The sequence below is a fragment of the Oncorhynchus keta genome, chromosome 25 (assembly GCF_023373465.1).
Source record: "Oncorhynchus keta strain PuntledgeMale-10-30-2019 chromosome 25, Oket_V2, whole genome shotgun sequence".
In the NCBI taxonomy this organism is placed as follows: domain Eukaryota; kingdom Metazoa; phylum Chordata; class Actinopteri; order Salmoniformes; family Salmonidae; genus Oncorhynchus; species Oncorhynchus keta.
This window is the reverse complement of record NC_068445.1, coordinates 5,643,736-5,669,545: the sequence shown is the minus strand read 5'-3', so window position 1 is coordinate 5,669,545 and position 25,810 is coordinate 5,643,736. Positions and strand designations below refer to the sequence as shown.

Below are 25,810 nucleotides of genomic sequence, written 5' to 3'. Positions count from 1 at the left end.
ATGCTAGCAAATACTAATTGAGTGTATGTAAACTTCTGACCCACTGGGAATGTGATGAATGAAATAAAATCTTAAATAAATCATTCTCTCTACTATTATTATGACATTCCACATTCTTAGGTGCCTTGCTCATGGGCACAACTACAGATTTTCATCTAGTCGGCTCTGGGATTACGAACCAGCGACCTTTCAGTTACTGGCTCATCGCTCTTAACCGCTAGGCTACCTCCTCTCACCCTCTTTGCCCCACTTTCTTATTTCCTCCTTTTCTCTTTTCTTCCTCTCATCCTCCCATTGTTATCCTGGCTGTGCCATTTGGGGCGGTAGAGGATGCCTTGCCTGTCATATCCCCCAACCACTAAGAGAGAAAGAGGCAGAAAGAGAGAGCAAGGGGGTGGGGGGGGGGGGGGGAGAGAAAGGGGCAAAACAAAAAAGATCATGTTGTTTCCTGCCTTAATGAACATGGACGAATGATGAGCATATTTGTTAGCCTAGGCAATCAATTAGGGGACAGCACACCATCCGACTTCACTTGGGCACCATCTTTTCCACACCTTAAACCAATGCTTCCGCATGGCCACTTTCCCACCCTCAATGCCCAATGGCCACAAAAGATCAGATTTGATTCTTTAATGTGAAGGAGGACATAGTGTTGCATATGCGTTTTCCTTCATTCATTCATTCATTCATTCATTCATTCATTCCACATTCCCGGAAATATTAGTCATGTTCCTCTACAACAAATGGTTTGGCAGTGTGTGTGTGTGTGTGTGTGTGTGTGTGTGTGTGTGTGTGTGTGTGTGTGTGTGTGTGTGTGTGTGTGTGTGTGTGTGTGTGTGTGTGTGTGTGTGTGTGTGTGTGTGTGTGTGCGTGTGTGTGTGTGTGTGTGTGTGTACGTGTGTGTGTGCATGTGTGTGTGTGTGTACCTGTGCGTGCCTGTGTGAACACTGCATGAGCATGCAAACACATTTTGGCAGATTAAACAGACATGTATTTTTTTTTTACTTTTATACTTATTATGTTTTATACTTATTATTAGTTTGTCCATATGGTTGAGGCTTACCCACATGAACAAAATAAATAACACAACCATAATCTATTTCGTAAACCCTCACTTGCTCTCCAGAACTATGCAAAGGAAAGGGGAAAAGCGAAGATGGCTGGTTTCCCTGGATTCCAACTGTATTCTGACACTTCTAAAGAATGTCTGTGGTTTAAGGAGATGAGAATCCAGGCCTGACAATGTCTCTGAGTGACAATGACAATTGCATACAAAAATTGTCATTCAAGTCCCATCAGCGATTCATACAGAGTTTGGAGAAATTCCTCTGTCTTCTTTCATGTTTTTCTTTTTTTTGCCCGCCATGCAGAGAAATGGCCCCCGGTAATGGTAGCAATCTGTACCCAGAAAGGCAAGGGGCATTTCAGCTCCAACACAGGCACAAATCATGTCTGTCTGGAGGATTTGAGAGGATGTTGGCAATCAGTATAACATATAGACTTTCACGAAAGGAACTCTGTGATCTAAGTGTTTTTTTTTAGAAGTTCAATGAGACAAAAGAAAGGAAGAAAGAAGAAAGAGAGAAAATACAATTAATACAGTGAGAGAGATGGCCTCTTGTTCAAGGGCAGGAGGCTGGGTTGCTATGGCTCCAGGTCTCTGATATGCCCATATGCAGCACAGAGAGGGACTCATTTAAATGTGGGTGCATGTGTGTGAGCGTGCATTTGCATGTGTGTGTGCCTTCTATAGAAGATTATGAAAAAAACTCAAATTATGTAAGGGATAATCAACGAGGGGCTATGCTTTCTATGGAAAATAATGTACGACATAGAAGGTGTGTTCCACGGCGTGTTAGCGGAATGGAACTGACTGACCTTCCACGGAGTTGCATTATTTCCCTTAGAACGCATAGAGCCCCGAGTTGATTATCCCTTTTATACCATGGCTATAATTTAACACATCTGCTGCTAGAAATGTCTTCATTTGCAGGTAGAAATGTGTTCAACATCCACTGAAGTAGCTAGCAGGTTTAATAGATAGCTACAGTAGTTAGTTGCCTTGGTAACCAAACAAACAGACTTGCTAGTTTAGCCACCCAAACTATCAGTCCGAGCTTGCTATCATGAAAATCGAATTCAACAAGACTGTTGCTTTCAGAAGCAGCTCAAACATAGGACATGTAAGAATACACTATAGCCATTGAATTATACTCTCTAGAATGCCCTTCAAGCCAATCAGAAACGGAATAATTCAAGAAATATATATCTGTACAGTATATACTGTAGCAATTGTTCCATCAGTGCAATTGAACTCCCTATGAACTTAGAGATTCCTAGAATCAAATCAAATTCAATTGCATGTCTCACATGAGCCGAATATAACAGGTGAAATGCTTACTTACAAGCCGTTAATCAGCAATGCAGTTTTAAGAAAAATAAGAAATAAAATCAACAAATATTTAAAGAGCAGCAGTAAAATAACAATAGCGAGGCTATATACAGAGGGTACCGGTACAGAGTCAATGTGCGGGGGCCCCAGTTTAGTCGAGGTAATATATACATGTACACTACAGTTCAAAAGTTTGGGGTCACTTAGACATTTCCTTATTTTTGAAAGAAAAACACATTTTTTTTTGTCCATTAAAATAACATCAAATTGATCATAAATACAGTGTCGACATTGTTAATGTTGTAAATGACTACTGTAGCTGGAAACAGCAGATTTTTATGGAATATCTATGTAGGCGTACAGAGGCCCATTATCAGCAACCATCACTCCGGTGTTCCAATGGCACGTTGTGTTAGCTAATCCAAGTGTATAATTTTAAAAGGCTAATTGATCATTAGAAAACCCTTTTGCAATTATGTTAGCACAGCTGATTAAAGAAGCAATAAAACTGTCCGTCTTCAGACTAGTTGAGCATCTGGAGCATCTGCATTTGTGGGTTCGATTACAGGCTCAAAATGGCCAGAATCAAAGGACTTTCTTCTGAAACTGATCAGTCTATTCTTGTTCTGAGGAATTAAGGCTATTCCATGCGAGAAATTGCCAAGAAACTGAAGATCTCGTGCAACGCTGTGTACTACTCCCTTCACAGAACAGCGCAAACTGACTCTAACTAGAATAGAAAGAGGAGTGGGAGGCCCTGGTGCACAACTGAGAAAGAGGACAAGTACATTAGAGTGTCTAGTTTGAGAAACAGATGCCTCACAAGTCCTCAACTGGCAGCTTCATTAAATAGAACCCACAAAACACCAGTCTCAACATCAACAGTGAAGAGGCGACTCCGCGATGCTTTTCTTTCAAAAACAAGGACATTTCTAAGTGATCCCAAACTTTTGACAGGTAGTGTAGGTAGAGTTTTTAAAGTGACTTATGCATAGATAATAACAGAGTAGCAGCAGCGTAAAAGAGGAGGGCGGGCGGCAATACAAATAGTCTTATGGCTTGGGGGTAGAAGCTGTTTAGAAGCCTCTTGGACCTAGACTTGGCGCTCTGGTACCGCTTGCCGTGTGGTAGCAGAGAGAACAGTCTATGACTAGGGTGGCTGGAAAAATGTTAAGATCTTCCTCTGACACTGCGTGATATAGAGGTCCTGGATGGCAGGAAGCTTGGCCCCAGCGATGTACTGGGCTGTACACACTACCCACTGTAGTGCCTTGCGGTCGGTGGTCGAGCAGTTGCCATACCAGGCAGTGATGCAACCGGTCAGGTTGCTCTCGATGGTGCAGCTGTAGAACCTTTTGAGGATCTGAGGACCCATGCCAAATCTTTTCAGTCTCCTGAGGGGGAATAGGTTTTGTCATGCCCTCTTCACGACTGTCTTGGTGTGCTTGGACCATGTTAGTTTGTTGGTGATGTGGACACCAAGGAACTTGAATCTCTCAACCTGCTCCACTACACACCGTCGATGAGAATAGGGGTGTGCTCGGTCCTACTTTTCCTTTAATCCACAATCATATCCTTAGTCTTGATCACGTTGAGGGAGAAGTTGTTGTCCTGGCACCATACGGCCAGGTCTCTGACCTCCTCCCTATATGGTGTCTCGTCGTTGTTGGTGATCAGGCCTACCAATGTTGTGTCATCGGCAAACTTAATGATGGTGTTGGAGTCGTGCCTGGCCGTGCAGTCATCAGTGAACAGGGAGTACAGGAGGGGACTGAGCACGCACTGCTGAGGGGCCCTGTGTTGAGGATCAACGTGGCAGATGTGTTGTTACCTTCCCTTGCGGCCCGTCAGGAAGTCCAGGATCCAGTTGCAGAAGGAGGTGTTTAGTCCCAAGGTCCTTAGCTTAGTGATGAGCTTTGAATGCACTATGGTGTTGAACACTGGGTTGTAGTCAATGAATAGCATTCTCACATAGGTGTTATTTTTGTCCAGGTGTGAAAGGGCAGTGTGGAGTGCAATAGATATTTCATCATCTGTGGATCTGGTGGGGCGGTATGCAAACTGGAGTTGGTCTTGGGTTTCTGGGATAATGGTGTTGATATAAGCCATGACCAGCCTTTCAAAGCACTTGGCTACAGACATGAGTGCTACGGGTCGGTAGTCATTTAGGCAGGTTACCTTAGTGTTCTTGGGCACAGGGCCTGTGGCACTTGAAAAATGTTGGTATTATAGACTCTTTCAGGGAGAGGTTGAAAATGTCAGTGAAGACACTTGCCAGGTGGTCAGCACGTGCTTGGAGTACACGTTCTGGTAATCTGTCGGGCCCTGCGGCCTTCTGAATGTTGGCCTTGTTTAAAGGTCTTACTCACATTGACTGCGGAGAATGTGATCACAGAGTCGTCCGGAACAGCTGATGCTCTCTTGCATTTTTCAGTGTTACACTTGCCTCGAAGCGAGCATAGAAGAAATTTAGCTCATCTGGTAGGCTTGTGTTATTGGGCAGCTCTGCTGTGCTTTCCTTTGTAGTCTGTAACAGTTTGCAAGCCCTGCTACATCCGGCGGCAGAGCCGGTGTAGTACGATTCGATCTTGGTCCTGTATTGACGCTTTGCCTGTTTGGCGCGATTTCTTATAAGCTTCCGGGTTAGAGTCCCGCTCCTTGAAAGCGGCAGCTCTATCCTTTAGCTCAGTGCGTATGTTGCCTGTAATCCATGGCTTCTGGTTGGGGTATGTACGTACAGTGACTATGGGGACGACGTCATCGATGCACTTATTGATGAAGCCAGTGACTGATGTGGTGTACTCCTCAATGCCATCGGAAGAATCCCAGATCGTATTCCAGTCTGTGCTAGCAAAACAGTTCTGTAGCTTAGCATCTGCTTCATCTGACCACTTATTTTTATTGACAGAGTCACTGGTGCTTCCTGCTTTAATTTTTGCTTGTAAGCAGGAATCAGGAGGATAGAATTATGGTCAGATTCGCCAAATGGAGGGCAAGGGAGAGCTTTGTACGCATCTCTGTGTGTGGAGTAAAGGTTGTCCTAAGTTCTTTTCCCTCTGGTTGCACATTTAACATGCTGGTAGAAATGAGGTAAAACTGATTTAAGTGTGCCTGCATTAAAGTCCCTGTTCACTAGGAGAGCCACCTCTGGATCCCCAGACGAGAGGTTTTTATATATAGCCCTTGAGCTAGAAAATGATCAAATGTATTCTTTATTTGTGCCTTTCTTTCCTTACAGCGATCTATAATGTATTGAATCTCCCTCATTGTCACCCCCAAATCATACTCTGCTTCTCTCCTATAGCGTATAAGAGCATTTCTGCAACTATTTACACTATATTTGTGTTGTTTACATTAGTGTTGTTTCCTTGCCTCACATCTCCACCACAACCCAGCATTTAGCCATCATTTTCTTAGCACTCCATGTTTTGCTCCAACCATCTTAAGGCAGTACGACCATAGTGTGTGTGTGTGTGTGCGTTTGTGCACGTGTGTGCAGATGCGTGCACACCCATGCACGTGTGCATGTGTGTCTGTGTTTGAGTGTGGCAGAAGGAATTGTTACAATTTCATTGTAATCACATTATTAATTGTAATTAATTGTAATCATTATTCATTGTAATCACATAATCACTTTATTATTATTAATAGTATTGACGTCAAACGGGAGAACCAAGGACACGGGTGGTTCCTAATGTTGTGAGATTCTCGCCAGTGTTTTACAGAACAACTGGTTTTGAGAGATTAGGATCAGGACCTGCAACAGTAAGCAACTGTAACAAAATGGATGACCGCAGTGTAGCCGTTATTCCGAGTACATGTTTCATGGTTTGCTAAGGCATAAGAATATGAACGTGTGTATTCTTATTTGAAATGTGCTGTATGTGGTTCCTTACCTGTTTAATGTTATGTATTATGTCATTCCATGTAGTTATGTCCTTCAGCTGTAAATGTCTACTAATTGTATGTATTATGTCATGTTTTTTGTTTGTTTGTGTGGACCGTAGGAAGAGTAGCTGCAGCTTTGAATGTGGTTAATGGGGATCCGAATAAAATACTAAATACTAAATGCTTTGTCAGTCTCTGCATTTGAAACTTGAAATGTTCAATATTTCATCAAGTGGGAGCAGGAGTGGGGGTTTGGTGTGTATTAATGATTATGTGTGACTGGAGGCTCGCTGTATGGGATCAGCCAGCTGAATATAGTTCAGTGACAGAAACCCTTTTAGAAAAGCCTTTAGCTTTGGAGAACAACCTACTTGCATGTGTTCAGTCATAATGTTTCTAATTGGCTTCTTACTGTAACTGCAAAATGTGCTCTCTGTTGCTCTGTTAGTTAATGTCCATTAGCTTCTTGTAGTCTGAACAATAATTTTGGTCATATAGCTGTAACTAACACTGAGGGTAGGGCTCCATGTGAATCATTAGGATCCTTTGGCTCATTACATCCCTGATTGTCTTAGGGCCTCACACTGATAGGTCCACTTGAAGGTGGCCATGCTGGTGACATTTGTGGCTGTGCAGGTCCCACTGACATGGCCTTTACCACCTCCTGCTGGGCCCTGGCGCTCTCCCCGATCTCCCAGCTGGGATCCTCAACCCCATCCCCCCCAGCTATAGCCCCTTTATCCTGGCTGTGTCCATGTTCAGCTCTGCTCTAGCCTGTTACACAGCAGGATACACGCTGTGGAGCAAGCCTAGGCAAACTCTCGCTCCAGTCAACCACTGGCGAACAAATAGTCCCACTCACCAATCAGCAGTCTCCTTCTGATGTGCTGTAGTGAACTTTCTGAACGGGAAGCTAAGATGTGAGGGCAGAGTAGCTCTGTCCGTAGACATTCTTCACCGGTTCCCCTTGATTTATTTAACTTTTATCTGCCTATCATGTTTATTCTGAGATACAGTACATTATAAAGTATCTCACACACACACACACATGCACGCACACACTGTCCCTGCAGCCATGGGAATCGAGAATGCTGAGGTTCAAGGTCATTGCTAGTATTCAGCTGCCTTGGGCTCTTCATTGTCTGTGCACAACATCTCCATCACACACATCCTCACACACTTAGGTGGGCAGATTCACACCACATGCACATACCTAGCTCCCTCCCCCTCTGTTGCCTTCTCATTCTCTCTCTCTCTCTCTCTCTCTCTCTCTCTCTCTCTCTCTCTCTCTCTCTCTCTCTCTCTCTCTCTCTCTCTCTCTCTCTCTCTAAAGAGCCTAAACAGAGACAGTACACTGTCTATCAGGTGATAACACAAGCTCAAAACACACAATCATTGGTGTGAACACCTTCTTCCGTACATCCTCACTCATTTATACACACCTGCAGTATAGGTCTACACACATCAGATGTTAAATCATAAAACAATAAAATAATGGAATATAACTCTTTATTTTCATTACTAGTAGCCTGTATTTATATGTGTGATTGTAAGACATTGACATATGTAAATTGTCCTGTACATTGTGTGCCCAAGCTGTTTTTTTTATGTGTCTATATCTAATGCATGCCTTTATCTGAACACATACAATAATTTGACCTTTGTTTCACAATACATAAACATAGATAACTAACTGGTCATAGCAAATTACTCTCTAAGCTAGCCTCTCCGCTAGCTGCTCTGCTCGCCAGTCAGATTGCAGGGGCCTGATGTGGGCGGTGGTCGGGGAAAATATTGAGTAAGTCTAGGTCCAGTCGGAGGAAAACGCGAGAGAGAGAGAGAGAGAGAGAGAGAGAGAGAGAGAGAGAGAGAGAGGGGTAGAGAGAGGGGTAGAGAGAAGCAGGGAGCCCCTGTGATTAGCTCCTTTGTTGGAGGTCTGTCGTGCTTCATTGGATCCAGAGAAAGGCCTCCTAATGAGCCCAGCCAAGCTTGTCCCAAACTTTGTGCGGAAGACAAACTAAGTTATGGTGGTCCGGCGGAGCGCTGGGGGGCTGGCAGGGTGATATACAACGCCTGGACATATGGTGCCCTCCCCAACAGGACCTCTCCCAGACACTTTCTCACATGCACTTTTGAGTGTGTGTGTGTGTGTGTGTTGTTTTGTGTGTGTGTACTGTATGTGTTTCTATTTGTGTCCAGAGGTGCATATTTTGGTGTATCCTGCATGATGCTCAGTAAAAGCGACATAAGCCTTCTCACAGGGCTGAAAAGAGAGCTGGAGGCTTTGTCTCTATACCTCTCTCAACAAAACAGAAGCATGTCTGACACATATGTTCACAAACAAACAGATAACTGAAAATCCGGCAAGCTGCGGTCAGGCACAGAAATAACTGATACACAATGAAAAGTTACAGCCAGATTAGTTTGTTACTCACATGCGCATGCACGCACACGCACACACACACGCGTGCGCGCACACATACACACACAAGCTCTCACAGTCTCACTGCAGAATCCGACGTTTCTCCATAAACTTCAAAATGCCATAGTTAAGTTTAGGCATTACCTCCAAATGGTTAAAGGAAAGATTCGCCCATTTTTTTGTGCATCTCTGAGCAATGTTCTATCCATTCCTGGGTATTTTTGATGATTTCATGTGTATCTGAGCTATTGCCCTTCAAGCAGGCAGAAATAGAGCCAGTATGGTGGCAGGGTAGCCTAGTGGTTAGAGCGTTGGTTAGAGCATTGGACGAGTAACTGGAAGGTTGCAAGTTCAAACCCCTGAGCTGACAAGGTACAAATCTGTCATTCTGCCCCTGAACAGACAGTTAACCCACTGCTCCTAGGCTGTCATTGAAAATAAGAATTTGTTCTTAACTGACTTGCCTAGTTAAATACATTTTAAAAATGACTAGTTCTGCATCACATGATCAAATTCAAAATGTATGAATCTTCCCTTTAAGGTTAGGGTTTGGGATATGGTTAAAAGGACTGTCAAAAGACTAAAGGGGTTAATGGCATTAGTTAATAGTTTTTATTTGCTCAAATTTGGCCCCAAGAAAGCTTATTCCATTGAAATATGCGTTACAGTATACTATGCTTTGTAAGGGACGGAAACATACATTGCTCTACATTGGAATGTTTTAATAGCATTTTCACCATAAACAATTAATGCTCCCAATGTTAAAGTAGGCCTACTCCCTCTTATCAGTGTTTAAGTAGGCCTACTCCATCTTATCAATGTTTAAGTAGGCCTACTCCCTCTTATCAATGCTTAAGTAGGCCTACACCCTCTTATCAATGCTTAAGTAGGCCTACTCCCTCTTATCAATGTTTAAGTAGGCCTACTCCCTCGTATCAATTTTCTTGAACTTTAACACTTGTGCACAGCACACACACACACGTTCTCTCTTTTTCTCTCGCTCTCTCTAACACTAATTCTAACCTTAACCCCCTAGAAATAGCATTTGACCTTGTGGGGACCAACAAAATGTCCCCATTGGTCAATTTTTTTGTTGTTGTTCACTATTCTTGTGGGGACTTCTGGTTCACACAAGAATAGTTAAACACACACACACACTTTATGTACTGTTTAAAGCTTCAGGCATTCTAACTGACTGTGGCTATAGGAAAAAATAACCAGCTCTATGGATACAAAGAACAAGGAGCTTTTAAACTTGTCCAACAATGTTGTGAAAACAGTGTGACCGTCTGTAGTGTTCAGATAACTTTACACACATAGGTCTACACACTCTCCCTCCCTCCCACACACTATCACCGGGCAAGTTCGTTTTGCCCCGGGTTTTGCACAGTTTAGGCCATTTCATTGGTCCATATGTGGAATCTCCACCCATACGGGAACCGGGCCATGCAAAACGAACCTGCCCACTTACTCCCGCTCTCATATGCATCCTCTCACACACACAATGATTCACACCCCACTCTTGCAAATGCATCCTACCTTCGAGGCATATCTGAGTAGCCTATTCCTATTCTGTTCTTCCTGTACCATCCAAATGTGTGCATAACCTAGTCAGTGGTCAAGTTATCAGGTTGCTAGCTAGTTAGGTAACGTGACTAGCTAGCTAAACAATGTTGTTTGTTATCAAACCAAAATAGCGGATTGCGAGTAGTTTAAAACAGCCCACGACATGCGCATGAATCCGCGGCAGAAAGAAAAAAAAACATAGCTCCGGTAATACTGGGCATACGTTTTTGTTCCGTGTTGTGTTCTCATGGAAACGTGCGCTTAAAAGGTTCCGTGTGGTGAAGTATTGGAGACGCGATTAAAAGCGGCAAAGAAACGTATGCCGATTAACACGTTAACCTTGACAGCCATAGTAACAACAACAACAAAGTTTAAGAAGTGCCTAACATTGAAGATACGACCCTTAGAGCTGGAGCTTGCGGTTTATGCCAATCCTCCATCCCCAATCCCACAACGCCCTAGCAAAACCCAAGCCTACTTGATGGTAAAGTAATAGCGCTCACCATTGCCCCTGATTCATCTCCCAACTTTCTGCTTACCTGGATGGACATTACATTTCGCAGTCTATCTTGAGCGACCTGGCTGTGCGCACGCGCTCACACACACACACACACACTACACGTTTGGGGATTTGGGATAATGTGCAGTGAGGTGTGTGAGGTGGACTAGAGGGTGTTTTGGTTGTTTGGTAGGAGCTGTTGTTTGGTAGGAGGGGGAGTCTCTATTTTCCTCCTTGTAGTTTGAGGCTAATTGTTTGGGTCAGGGTGGGAGCATGGGGATGGGGCTGTATGTGTCCCGGCAGCCAGGCCCTAGGTAACTGAGCCGGCGAGGGGGAGAATGGGCCCACTCCAGGGCCACACAGCAGGCTCAAACAGCACCTATTCTCCTGGACAAACTGTCAGCCAGAACAACTTCATTGTGCCCAAATTGGAGTTGAAAGTGAGGGAGTAGAGGGAGTGAAGAGCTGGGGGAGGGAGTGGGGGGGACAGAGGGGTCTGACGGAACATGGGGGACTGGAAAAGGGGGTGTCCCAGAGAAAGCAGGGGTCTCTGACAGGGGAAGAATAGGCAAAGCCGTGTGAGCTCATTTAGGAGGAGGATTCCCATAGATTCTACATGAGGGGCTGCCGGCCTGGAGTGAGGCAGTCAATGGGATGTACATTTATTAAAATTGTTTCTTGGGAAGGAAAAAGGTGTAGCAGTTTTTTCTTCTTCTTGTGCCTAGATTCCCCATATTGTGCCGTCATAAGCACAGTGCTGGGACAGCGGTGACACAACACCAACATACAGTGTACCTTCACACACACACACACACACACACACACACACACACACACACACACACACACACACACACACACACACACACACACACACACACACACACACACACACACACACACACACACACACACACACACACACACACACACATCTGCTTTAGACAGGGTTGTAAGTTTGTCCTTGTGGGTAACCAGCCGGACCCTAACCCATACTGTTTTAGACACCTAATCTATTTTTCTATTTAAAAAATTCCTCTCCTCACCACCTATGAAGGGGTGAAGATGTTAACTCAGTCACTCCTAGTTTGGGCAGATGTAAAATGCCTGTGTTTGTGCGCTAGCGCACGTTTGTGTAGAGTTCTTATATATGTGTGTGTGTATGTGTGTGTTTGATCTGGAGCTAGCCCCACAGGGACTCAATAAAAGGCCTCTTCTATCAATTGTATGAGCAGTGTTTTACCCAGGAGAGGCTCAGTGTGAGAGGGCCCGGATCGCTTTCTCCTCACATGGATGTTTATTCGCTCTGTGGTCCAGCAGGCTGCCTCTGTCTTTTTAAAAAGACTACCCTTACCATTTTGACATCTATGACACACACTTCAGGAAGAGAGAGAATGAGAAAGAAAAAGGAGAGGAAAAGTGCCTGTCTGTTATCGGCTGTCATTCATGATTTGTTGAACTACTGTTTGCGATGCGATATGGACGGCCATTTTGTTTGCTCCTTGTCTTTACATCGAGTTCCTTGTCAAAGTTGTTCATGATTTTAGATCCACCTAATGCGTCCAACGAGGTTTCTCTAACTTTCCTGACAACCCTCTACAATGTGATGTACTTATTCTTTCATCTGACGAGAGCTACTGAGGGTTTGGTGTTGGCTGTCTTTTGTAGGGCAATTTTTTTATCAGATTTTCTGTTGTGGACTGCTTATAGTGCTGATGTAGTTCGCTATCATGTTGAACAGCCAGAGAAAACCAAGGACTAATCTCTCTCAGCATGTCGATATGAAGACTAGGAGATATACACTGTCTTTCCATGACATAGACTGACTGACCAGGTGAATCCAGGTGAAAGCTATGATCCCTCATTGATGTCACCTGTTAAAAGGTTTTCACACTCAACAGTTTCCTGTGTGTATCAATAATAGGTGACCACCAGAAGGATATCCAGCCAACTTGACACAACTGTGGGAAGCGTTGGAGTCAACATGGGCCAGGATCCCTTTGGTACGCTTTCGACACCTTGTAGAGTCCATGCCCCAAAGAATTGAGGCTGTTCTGAGGGCAAAACGGGGTACAACTCAATATTAGGAAGGTGCTCCTAAAATGTTGTACACTCAATGTATAATCCCCAATAACAAACCAAGCTGAACCCTATCATAAAAGAGATGTAGTAACCATACATACAGTACACTTAAAAGCACACTTTTTCAGGTTTTTGGTATTTTCACTCATTTGAGTACTTTGTGTAGACACTAATTCACTTGTCCTCAATATATATTTCTTCACCAGTTTATATTGGCAGCTTCAGCTATCTGAGGGCTTTATCCCTCTACACTTGTGTGAATTGGCCTATATCGACAGGGCTAAATTGAAAAATGTCTTACAGAAGAAATATTAAAAGCATATGCATAACCATTGTAGCAATTGAAAGGGAACAGTTTGGAGATTATGGGAAACATATTAGACCAAAGGGGAGGATACAACAGTTCAACTGACACGAGACGGAATCCAAGCATTACAATGTTGATTTCATGTGCATTTCACAGGAACTGGAGCAAGCACACTTGCAATTGTTTAGTTTGGAACACAGCCCCGCGTCCACGCCATCACACGATTTACTGTTGTTATTTACACAATCCAAAAACGGTCCATTACAAATCTCAATCTGGGTCAGGTGGGCATAATTTGAAAGCCTGTTCCATTGCCAACATGACTAACTGAGTTATAACATACGATCTTACGGTGTTGCGCTTTCACAATGCAATTCAGGGAAACAGATCATCATTTTGGTGCGCATAGAAAGGAGTCACGAGTATATTCAGGTGTATGTGACGCATCAATGTTCTTCACAATAGACAAACATAAGCTCAGAGCTACCCAGGTTATGACACCATGTCATCTTGTAACTGTACATCATAAATGTTGACACTGTGTTTTTATGATATGGAAATGTGAAGTGGCAGGGCGGGGCGGCAGGGTAGCCTAGTGTTTAGAGCGTTGGACTAGTAACCGGAAGATTGCGAGTTCAAACCCCTGAGCTGACAAGGTACAAATCTGTCGTTCTGCCCCTGAACAGGCAGTTAACCCACTGCTCCTAGGCCGTCATTGAAAATAAGAATTTGTTCTTAAATGCCTAGTTAAATAAAGGTAAGAATAAGATAAAACAGTGCACATTTGGACTCATGGGTGTTTGGCTTTGCTTGTATGACATTGAAGCGGTATTTATTACAGTCCTCAACATCTCCATTTTCAAAATACATAGAGTCTTAATTTACAGCATTTCCCTCACTCAGACAACAAACCATTTGCCCAATTAGCGGGAGGGATGGGGGGGGGGGGCAACTTCTTGTCACGCGAGGTGTTCAAGTACGTCTGTCAGTCAAAACCCATACAGCGCTGTAAATCTCTGATGTCATGTGTAGCATGTTACTGTACAGCCAATGGATTCCAAATGTAGCCATTTATCAGTGCCCAAATGTTCAACCTGTACGAGTGTAAAGGGCAACCTAAGTTTCTCTTGTGTTTTTTGAGTGTGAATTAGTGCGGCTCTAGGTATAGATCTCAGTGGCTGGAGGCAGGCAGTTCAAAACAAACACTGCTCACCGATATCATCTAATCTGCGAAACACCATTATCGTCTAAGATATCTCACACACAGCCCCCCTCCCTTTTCCTCCCCCTTCCTCCTACTCAACCCACTCTCTCTACACCCTTTGAGCTAATAATACAGAAAAAGATTACTTGTGGAAAAAGCTGTTGTGTTGAGGCGGAGGGTGAATGGAGACCATTGTTGTGGTGTAAACGGACTCTACAGCAGGTTGTTTGATCCTGTTTGGGCCTGAAAAGGCTTTTTTTTAAAAAGTCACATCAGCTGAGAGGGTCAGGGAACAAGACTCTACCCCCCCCCCTTTCGTTATTTTTTTTCTCTCTGTCTCTCACTCTCTCTAGCCCTCCCTTTTCGCCCTCGGCCTCTCTGTCTCTGGTGGAGGCTCTGGCTCGGATAAGGTGTCAACTACATAGAACACAACTGCTAGTTAATATGGTGAGTTATACGAATTATGAAATGGCACAGCCACTCTGAGGTTGGCTAGATGCTTCACCATGGTCGTTTTAGTCCACATTATCCCCAGTGATACAATGTGGCATTGTTTACATAACAATGATAATACCATAGTATTGCATAGCCTACAATATCTTTACTGTTTTGGTGTTGAATGGCCCTTCTAGGCCACAGTTAGATTTCCACTATTGTATCGTCAATTTACGATATGGTTGGTGTTCAGCATGGACAACAAGCATGCAAATATCACGGTCCCATTATATGCAAGCTTTCTTTGTCTGGGAGCTTTCTTGTCCTGGAGGTACAAATAAAGAGGCAGACGGGAAGACACTGTGTTTTTTGGAAGGAGATTTGTGTCTTCACCCATCTGTGCTCCCAACCTTTTCAAACCTTTTCAGACATGAGAAACTGCACATGCATTTGCATAAGAATAATTGACACTTAAAATGAGCTTTTCAATCACAGAGGATTATCTTTCCTGAGCATACGTGCAAGAAGAGAGCGCTGTCATATTGGAAAATATTAAAGCGAGGGCAGGGTGAGCGAGAGGAGGTGTCATAAAATATGAACTCCTTTACTTACCGTTTGCGAGACTGGATTTTATGCATTTTTTTTTAGCGGGACAATATTTTATTTGGTGTAATATTTAACCCAACTATGACTGTGCATAACCATTTTGAGTGTCAGCAATGGTATTAAATGTTCATAGTTAAATAAAAAAAAGTTCTAAGACTTGAGTGTGAACATTTGAACCGATCAACCGACCTATGTTCACCTCAATAGAAAAGTGCACAGATCATAAGTGGCGAATGTTAGGCAGAGTGGAGAGTTTGGACACAGAGCATTTAAGCAAGTGCACTGTTGAATAATTGACAGTGGCTTATGAAAAGGATCTCTTCAGGATGAACCTCAAGTTGAATCCAGGCCTCAAGCAAACAGACAGACACACACACACACACACACACACACACACACACACACACACACACACACACACACACACACACACACACACACACACACACACACACACACACACACACACACACACACACACACACACACACATTTCATTGTCGCATTCAGCTCATTCAAGGCGTTGGCCCCGGAGATACATCTGTGCAGGTTTGTGGTGTCTTATTTAATTATTGTGTTACTCCTGGTTCAGCCATGTGTCTGTGTCTCCTATACCTCCTACTCAGAATGCCATGAATTCATTATACTGAAAGGCAGACAGGACCCTGGTATGGGGTATGGATAGCTGCTGTTAGTCTCAGGTTCTAGCCAGCAAAATAACGGGGAAAAGAGCCATAGAGAGGGGGTTTGGGCTGTGATATGTGAAGGGGGAAAGAGGGGATTGGGTGGGGGTTGATGGGTTGAGGGGGGAAGGGTTTGGGGGAAGGGAGGTGGAGGTGGAGGGGGGAAAGTCTCGGCGCCGGCCCCACCGAAGCGCTCAGCGTCCCCCGCTCATGGTATGGCGGATGTGTCTGGTGGTATCCATGACAACCCTTCAGCATGCCAGGGAGATACCACGGCGACATGGCCAAGGGCAGAGGGGGTAGACAGAGGGGGGGGAGGGGGGAGAGCATGGAGATCCTTTAAGAACCACATATCTCGGTGACATTAATATTCACTCACACACAGTAGACTAAAGCCAGAGCCAGTTAGCTGTGTATAGACATACATATATTACCCACACCTTTCATCTGCCGCACTGCACTTTGATTCATCAGTTCAACACGGATTTGGTCCAATCTATTCACACTCACCCAGAATGTAATTGTTGCTAGAACATCAGCACGTTGTCGTGTCTTTGTTTTAGTGTCTATTTTGAGTTTAAGGGGTGGTGGAGGTAGTGGTGTGTGTGCGTGCGTGTGTGTGTGCGCGTGGGATGGGGATGCATGTATTCAGTTGTGTTTTCGGGGTTTTATACAGTTGTAGCCCCAACAATGGTTGCTGCTAATGGCTTGCTTTGCGAAGTTTTGTGACTGTACTAACACCATGTATACTCAGACAGACACAAAGAGTACGGAACATAGGACAGGGCAGGTGAATACATATCCTTCACTTTCCAATACACTACACACAACACACACACACAGATCAAACTGTGTTATAATAATACCATCTGGGACCTCATTGTGTCTTCACATAAGTAGTGCACAGAGCCTTTGCTATATTAGTGGACCAAGCCGCAGCGCAGCAATTTTCAAAAGTATTCAAAAGTAAAGTATTGCAAAAAAGTATGTATGTGACATAACATAAACACCTGTGCCTGCGAACACATACATGTGTACTAAACTCCCAGTTTAGTACACATACAGTATATGTGTTCGCAGGCACAAGTATGTATGTTATGCCACATAAATACACAGAGCCCCGGGGGATATATTTTTAACCCAAACAGCCTGCACATTTGCTGAGGGGTTAAAGGTGTGAACATAAAATCAAATAAATAATTATGAGTTTTTGAAACTCTTTCAATGTACCTACAACTGGTGGGAAAGAGGGGGAAGGGAGCCAAAGAGAGTTATGTCGTGGTGCCACAATAGCCAGACTTAAGATGCGATTCTACTGTCAAAGGCTTCTACAAGGGAACCAAACAGGGACATAAAAATTGGTCAAGAATCCCAAACCCAAAGTCATATGAAGGGAAGTCAAGTCTGTGTCACTGTGGTCCGCTCATGAAACATAGTGATTCGGAAAGTATTCAGACCCCTTACCATTTCCACATTTTGTTACATTACAGCCTTATGCAAAAAATGTATTAAATATTTTTTCCCCCCTCATCAATCCACACACAACACCCCATAATGACAAAGCAAAAACAGTATTCAGACCCTTTACTCAGTACTTTGTTGAAGCACCTTTGGCAGCGATTACAGCCTCGAGGCTTCTTAGGAATGACGCTACAAGCTTGGCACACCTGTATGTCGGGAGTTTCTCCCATTCCTCTCTGCAGATCCTCTCTAGCTCTGTCAGGTTGGATGGGGAGCGTTGCTGCACAGCTATGTTCAGGTCTCTCCAGAGATGTTCGATCAGGTTCAAGTCTGGGCTCTGGCTGGGCCACTTAAGGACATTAAGACTTGTCCCGAAGCCACTACTGTGTTGTCATTGCCGTGTGCTTGGGTCATTGTCCTGTTGGAAGGTGAACCTTCGCCCCGGTCTGAGGTTCTGAGCACTCTGGAGTAGGTTTTCATCAAGGATCTCTCTGTACTTTAATCTGTTCATCTTTCCCTTGATCCTGGCTAGTCTTCCAGTCCCTGACACTGAAAACATCCCCACAGCATGATGTTGCCACCACCATGCTTCACCGTAGGGATGGTGCCAGATTTCCTCCAGATGTTACACTTGGCATTCAGGCCAAAGAGTTCAATCTTGGTTTCATCAGACAAGAGAATATTGTTTCTCATGGCCTGAGAGTCATTTAGGTGCCATTTGGCAAACTCCAAGCGGGATGTCATGTGCCTTTTACTGAGGAGTGGCTTCCATCAAGCCGCTCTACCATAAAGACCTGATTGGTGGGGTGCTCCAGAGATCGTTGTCCTTCTGGAAGGGTCTTCCATCTCCACAGAGGAACTCAGGAGCTCTGTCAGAGTGACCATCAGGTTCTTGGTCACCTCCCTGACCAAAGCCCTTCTCCCCCAATTGCTCAGTTTGGCCAAGCGGCTAGCTCTAGGAAGAGTCTTGGTGTTTCCAAGCGTCTTCCATTTAAGAATGACAGAGGCCACTGTGTTCCTGGGGACCTTCAGTGCTAGAGACATTTTTTGGTACCCTTCCCCAGATCTGTGCCTCGACACAATCCCGTCTCAGGAAGCTCTGCAGACAATTCCTTTGACCTCATGGCTTGGTTTTTGCTCTGACATGCACTGTCATCTGTGGGACCGTATATAGACAGGTGTATGCCTTTCCAAATCATGTCCAATGAATTGAAAAGACATCTCAAGGATGATCAATGGAAACAAGATGCACCCGTGTTCAATTTCTCATAGCAAATAGCAAAGGGTCTGAATACTTATGTAAATAAGGTATTTCTATAAACCTGTTTTCGCTTTGTCATTATGCGGTATTGTGTGTAGATTGATGAGGAGAAATATTTATTTAATCCATTTTAATATATGGCTATAACGTAACAAAATGTGGAAGAAGTCAAGTGGTCTGAACACTTTCCCCTGTATTGTCAGTGGGAAAAACTTCTAACATCCCATTATGTTATTCTGTTTCAGGTGAGAGGAGCCAGACAGAGAGAAAGAGGATAGCTTCTGATTTGTCCATGTGTTAAGTATGGCCCGCAGATCGTAGAGGTGAGTGTGAATTCTGGCATTTCACATAGGTCTGTTCTTGTCCTCTCGTTAGCTGGGCCATATCTGTCTCAATAACCTCTTATCATGGATCAAATAATCCTTACCTCAACCAATTCATAGTCTGAAATAGTTTTGGCCCCAGATGTCCCTAAGATGTGATGAGTGACATTGCATCTGTCAAACACTGATTGAATGAGACAAAGAGAAACGCTGTGCAAATTAAATGGTCTGACCCACATTCTGTGGTGTTATCCATTTCTCTGAAGACCCTGAAAGCCCATTTATAAAAGTAAACCCTGGATGATCCCAGAAGTGAAGACTGGGCTTTTTCACAGTGCAGGAGAGACTATACATTATTTACTCTTTGACTGCAACACTGAAGGAGATAATGCAATGTTTCAAGCATCCAAAACAAATAGCCTCCTCTGGTGGAAAGGCTTTTCTTGTGCGTTTGGATCATGTCTGTTTCCATCCAACCTGACATATGCAAAAGTATGTCTCCTTAAGGTTTCTATAGTCCTGTACTGTAAAAAAAAATATTCTGTGGTGAACTGAAATTGATTTTTTTTTAAATCTAACAATAACACATACTTAATAAAAATGTATGTAAGTTGTTGAATTTTGTGTTAATTACATTTTACCAAAACAGTTCAGAATAAATCAATCGCAATATGTTGTTTAAAATAATTGAGTAGAATCCCCCCCATTTTGCCCTCAAAACAGACTCAATTCATAGCGGCATGGATTCTACAAGGTGTCGAAAGCGTTCCACAGGGTTTCTGGCCCATGTTGGCTCCAATGATTCCCACAGTTGTGTCAAGTTGGCTGGATGTCCTTTGGCACTTCAATATTTTGTCTTGCCCAGTCACCCTCTGATTGGCACACAAACACAGTCCATGTAACATTTGTCTCAAGGCTTCTTTAACATGTCTCCTCCTCTTCATCTACACTGATTGAAGTGGATTTAACAAGTGACATCAGTAAGGGATCATAACTTTTACCTGGATTCACCTGGTCAGCCTACAGTGGGGCAAAAAAGTATTTAGTCAGTCTTCCCAGCCTTGTATAGGTCTACAATTTTGTTTCTGGTGTCCTTTGACAGCTCTTTGGTCTTGGCCATAGTGGAGTTTGGAGTGTGACTGTTTGAGGTTGTGGACAGGTGTATTTTATACTGATAACAACTTCAAACAGGTGCCATTAATACAGGTAACGAGTGGAGGACAGAGGAGCCTCTTAAAGAAGAAGTTACAGGTCTGTGAGAGCCAGAAATCGTGCTTGTTTGTAGGTGACCAAATACTTATTTGCCACCATTATTTGCAAATAAATTCATAAAAAATCCTACAATGTGATTTTCTGGATTTTTTTTCTCATTTTGTCTGTCATAGTTGAAGTGTACCTATGATGAAAATTACAGGCCTCTCTCATCTTTTTAAGTGGGAGAACTTGCACAATTGGTGGCTGACTAAATACTTTTTTGCCCCACTGTATGTCATAGAAAGAGCAGGTGTTCTTAATGTTTTGTATACTCAGTGTAATGTTCTCCCAAAATATCTCTACTGGTTTTCACTGTACAATCTGGACAATGGATTGCATTTATACATCTTTAAAGGAGTTTTGAAATATGTTAAATACTTGTCTTTGCTTTTAAAATACCTTCAAAAGTCATTTAAATCAAGAATGTACCTTTCGAGTTGCTTTTTGGAGGACAAAGGTACTGCTTAAATGGATGAGCATTCCAGAAAAAGGAACAAAGCTGTGTGTGTGTGTGTGTGTGTGTGTGTGTGTGTGTGTGTGTGTGTGTGTGTGTGTGTGTGTGTGTGTGTGTGTGTGTGTGTGTGTGTGTGTGTGTGTGTGTGTGTGTGTGTGTGTGTGTAGTCAACCATTGGCCCCCTCCATCTGGCTGTGTCGCCTGTACCACCATAGAAAGCCACAGGGCCCATCCGAGGTAACTGAGCACTCTGGGATAGGTATAAGCAACGCCTAGTCACTCAGTGGTGGGATAGAGATGTGTTTAACACACAAAAAAGTACACGCCCACACACAGACAGTCACACACGTGCGTGAAACATGTGTGTAGTTTGACGCGGCTTTAGCTCCAGATAGATGTGTAAATGTGCAGACTCAAAGGGAGTAGGATGCAGAGAGTAGGATGTAAGAAAGAAAAAAAAGGACCTGCCTGCCACAAACGGCCAGAAGACAGGCATGCGAGAAGGGAGGGAGGTAGGCAGGCAAGAAGGGAGGGAGGCAGGCAGGCAGGCAGGCAAGAAGGGAGGTAGGCAGGGAGGGAGGGTGACAGGCAGGCAGGGAGTGCCCTTAAGGTGCTCTGTGCAAGCAAGGAGGTGTGCCCTTTGAACTCTGCTCTGTTCTTTCTTCCGTTTGGGTTTTGTTTTGTTCGAGGCAAGGAGAAATGCAAAGTTGAATGCAGTGGGGCCCCATCCACTGAAAACCAGTTGCGTATTAGCAGCTACAGTATATATTTTAGTGCTCTCCAAATACCTGCACAAAACATAAAGTACCTTGTAATATACACTGCTGTGCTTACCCCCAAAAATGTCAACTGCTGGACAGCAATGTATAAAGATGATAGCAAATGTATTTATCCTGAATAATTCTTACACTATTTAAAGCAATAACCGTATCTCTGTTGAAACTCCAGTAGCCCCAGCTGCTGTAGCAACATGGTATATACTTTCATAATGCCCCATAAAGGCTACCAGAGTCTCCATGCTTGTCAGCAGCCTCTATAGTATCGAGAAACGTGATAGCGTAATACCTTGTTGGAGGGAGTGTCTGGTGAGAGAGTGGTGGTGGTGGTGGGGGGTTGTACAGAGGATCTGAACCCAGGTTGGGGTGAGTGTAAGGGGGAATCTGATAAGGCGTTCCCCAGCTCCATCGCCCCATCGCCCTATGAGAGAATAATAAGCGTCTGTAACACATAGACACTCCCAGGCCTTGTGTCCCCAGCACAAAACCTGGCTGTCTTATCCACTTCTAAGAACATAATGTAAGGCAATACATGTGAGAAGGCCAGGGGAACAATGCGTGGAAAGTGCAGTGTGATATGAGGGAGACTCATGTCAGGAGCCATTGTTGTGGCCCTTTGTTGCTGTCGAGTACCTTGGGAACTTTGAACTCATCTGCAGGCCTGGAGTTTGTATGTGGTGAAATGTATGCAAAATGTATAGTAGAAAGTTCACTCTTAGAAAAAAGGTTCCAAAAGGGTTTAGGTGGGAATTCGTGCTTCAGCAAACAAAAGACGGTAGGGGTGTTCAATGACAAAAATCACGAGAAGGGCTTAACAAGAAGAAATTCCAAAAGGACTAATTCAATGTAGAAAGGAGTTGGAGCTCTCAAAAAAAAAGCAAAGATTTATTTATTTTAGGGTTATTCTGCGGTCCCCACAGGATAACCCTTTTTGGATCTGTGGAAAGGGTTCTACCTGGAACCCAAAATAGTTCTAGCTGGAACCATAAAGAGTTAGTCACAGGGTTCTCCTATGTGGACGGCTGAAGAACCATTTTAGGCTCTAGATGGTAAATTCTTAGAAAAAAAGGTGCTATTCCTCGTGTTTTTGACAGTAGCTACAGCATGTGTGTTTGTTGTGCTGTACCCTTAAGTCATATGTTTGGATGAACAGTTGGTTTGAATCAAAATAGAAACTGTATTGTAACATACATTGGCTTGCGAAACTATTCACCCCCCTTGGCATTTTTCCTATTTTGTTGCCTTACAACCTGGAATTAAAATGGATTTTTGGGGTGTTTGTATCATTTGATTTACACAACATTTACACAACACTTTGAAGATGCAAAATATATTTTATTGTGAAACAAACAAGAAATAGGACAAAAACCGGACAATTTGAGCGTGCATAACTATTCACCCCCACAAAGTCAATTTTTTGTAGAGCCACCTTTTGCAGCAATTACAGCTGCAAGTCTCTTGGGGTACAGTATGTCACTATAAGCTTGGCACATCTAGCCACTGGGATTTTTGCCCATTCTTCAAGGCAAAACTGATCCAGCTCCTTCAAATTGGATGGTTTCCGCTGGTGTACAGCAATCTTGAGATCTGGGCTTTGACTAGACTATTCCAAGACATTTAAATGTTTCCCCTTAAACCACTCAAATGTTGCTTTAGCAGTATGCTTAGGGTCAATGTCCTGCTGAAGGGTGAACCTCCGACCCACTCTCAAATCTCTTGAAGACTGAAACAGGTTTCCCTCAAGAATTTCCCTGAATTAGGCACCATCGATCATTCCTTCAATCCTGACCAGTTTCACAGTCCCTGCCGATGAAAATCACCATGCTCCACCGTTGGGATGGTGCCAGGTTTCCTCCAGACGTGACACTTACCCACAGCATGATGCTGCCACCACCATGCTTTACTGTGGAGATGGTGTTCTCAGGGTGATGAGAGTTGTTGGGTTTGCGCCAGACATAGCGTTTTCCTTGATGGCCAAAAACATACATTTTAGTCTCATCTAACCAGAGTACCTTCTTCCATATGTTTGGGGAGTCTCCCACGTGTCGTTTGGTGAACACCAAATGTGTTTGCTTATATTTTTCTTTAAGCAATGGCTTTTTTCTGCCCACTCTTCTGTAAAGCCCAGCTTTGTGGATTATACGGCTTAAAGTGGTCCTATGGACAGATACTCCAATCTCCTCTGTGGAGCTTTGCAGCTCCTTCAGGGTTATCTTTGGTCTCTTTGTTGCCTCTCTGATTAATGCCCTACTTGCCTGGTTCGTGAGTTTTGGTGGACAGCCCTCTCTTGACAGGTTTGTTGTGGTGCCATTTTTGAATAATGGATTTAAGGTGCTTCATGGGATGTTCTTGTATATTTTTGTATAACCCAACCCTGATCTGTACTTCTCCACAACTTTGTCCCTGACCTGTTTGGAGAGCTCCTTGGTGTTCATGGTGCCGCTTGCTTGGTGGTACCCCTTGCTTAGTAGTGTTGCAGACTCTGGTGCCTTTCAGAACAGGTGTATATATATACACTGAGATCATGTGACACTTAGATTGCACACAGGTGGACTTTATTTAACTAATTATGTGACTTCTGAAGGTAATTGGTTGTACATATCTTATTGAGGGACTTCACAGCAAAGGGGGTGAACACATATGCACGCACCACTTTTCTGTTTTAAATTATTTTTGAAACCATTTTTCACTTCACCAATTTGGACTATTTTGTGTATGTCCATTACATGAAATCCAAATAAAAATCCATTTAAATTACAGGTGAAACAAAATAGGAAAAACGCCAAGGGGGATGAATACTTTTGCAAGGCACTGTAAACACATAGCTGTCCATTGGATAACAAAAGGAAAATACTATTCATTGCCTGGGGTATGAAAGTAATGCCCGTCCAAGTTCAAAGTTCAAAGTTCCAAGTTCACCCAAGACACAAGAGTTTAACATGACGAGAATGATCACTTGGACAGAGATTATATTGTTAAACTAATAGTGTGTGTTTGTCTTGTCTAGGTGGAGCATCTAACTGGGTGACTCTCTACAGCTGTCTCGAGTGGAGAGAGAGGCATGGACTGTCATTTCCATCTGATCATCAACAACAGTCAAGATACAGTATGCTGATGAAGAAGGATACAGCAAACGACTATTTCTTATCAGCATGCATAGTCAGCACTCAGTCATTTCTGTATCATTGTGATTTAAAAATCAGTTGCAAAACGGTTTACCTTCTACTGGGCTGTAAAAGTACAACATCATTTATTCTGAATTGTAAAAGTCTTTATTGTTGTACTGGATTTCAAGTGAATCTGTCCTTAGAATTGAGTATAAGTGAACCCAAAAATGGAACCCACAGTGCACTTGCTCTTCATCTGAAATATGAATTGATTGAAACAGTACATCAAGACAATATTTTTGTACGTTCTCAAATCACTGTATTTTCTCAATGAATGGAATAAAGTATATTCAATCATATTTTTGAGAAGTATTAATTTTCCCCACATGATTTCTGTCTACAGTAAGCCTTGTCTGTATACCTTTGACATAATTAGGTCCTCTGTGGGATCAAAGGAGAGCGGCTGCTGACATGGCTGTTGTTGTTTCTGATGGCCCCTGACAATGCTGAGAAACATACAGTTTGCATACAGTACAAAGACAGTATGTATTCCTACATTGTCAATGTGTTAGCATATGTCAAATTAGACACAACTGTAAAATCTAAAATGGATAAGATATTCACTATGCTCATTACTCATTACCCGTTTTCAACCAGAGAAAACTTTGTAGCATAGCCACATGTCAGGTTAGTGTTTGAATCTTCTGCGTTTCACCTATATACCCCACATGTGACATGGAATACTAAATGCAAATAGATTTAATTACATTTTAAAATGAATGATTTCACATACAAAGCACACACTTAAATGACATACAATTACATTAAGGCAACACTGGCATTAACAAAGCATTCATAATCTAGGTGTCATCAGAGAGGAAGACAGAGAGAGAGAGGTCATGGCTTGAAAGGCCACGCCGCAACAGTCCACGAGGAGAAAAGGAGGGAGAGAAGTGTATCTCACCATAGTAGTACGGAAAAAGTAAGAAAAATGTATGCATTCACAACTGTAAGTCACTCTGGATACACCTCTTCTCTCTCTCTCTCTCTTCCCCTTCTCCCTCTTTCTCCTTCCTCACCCTCTCCCTCC

General features: G+C 43.3%; 1 long non-coding RNA gene across 1 annotated transcript in view; it reads left to right on the top strand.

Annotated features, from left to right (window-relative positions):
• Window positions 1-25,079, top strand: part of LOC118358033 (uncharacterized) — a 67,117-nt gene extending 42,038 nt beyond the window's left edge. The window contains exons 3-4 of the long non-coding RNA XR_004820405.2: window positions 19,052-19,129; window positions 24,621-25,079. This is a non-coding gene — a long non-coding RNA (uncharacterized LOC118358033). The remainder of the gene's footprint in view (window positions 1-19,051; window positions 19,130-24,620) is intronic.
• Window positions 25,080-25,810: the final 731 nt, after the last annotated feature.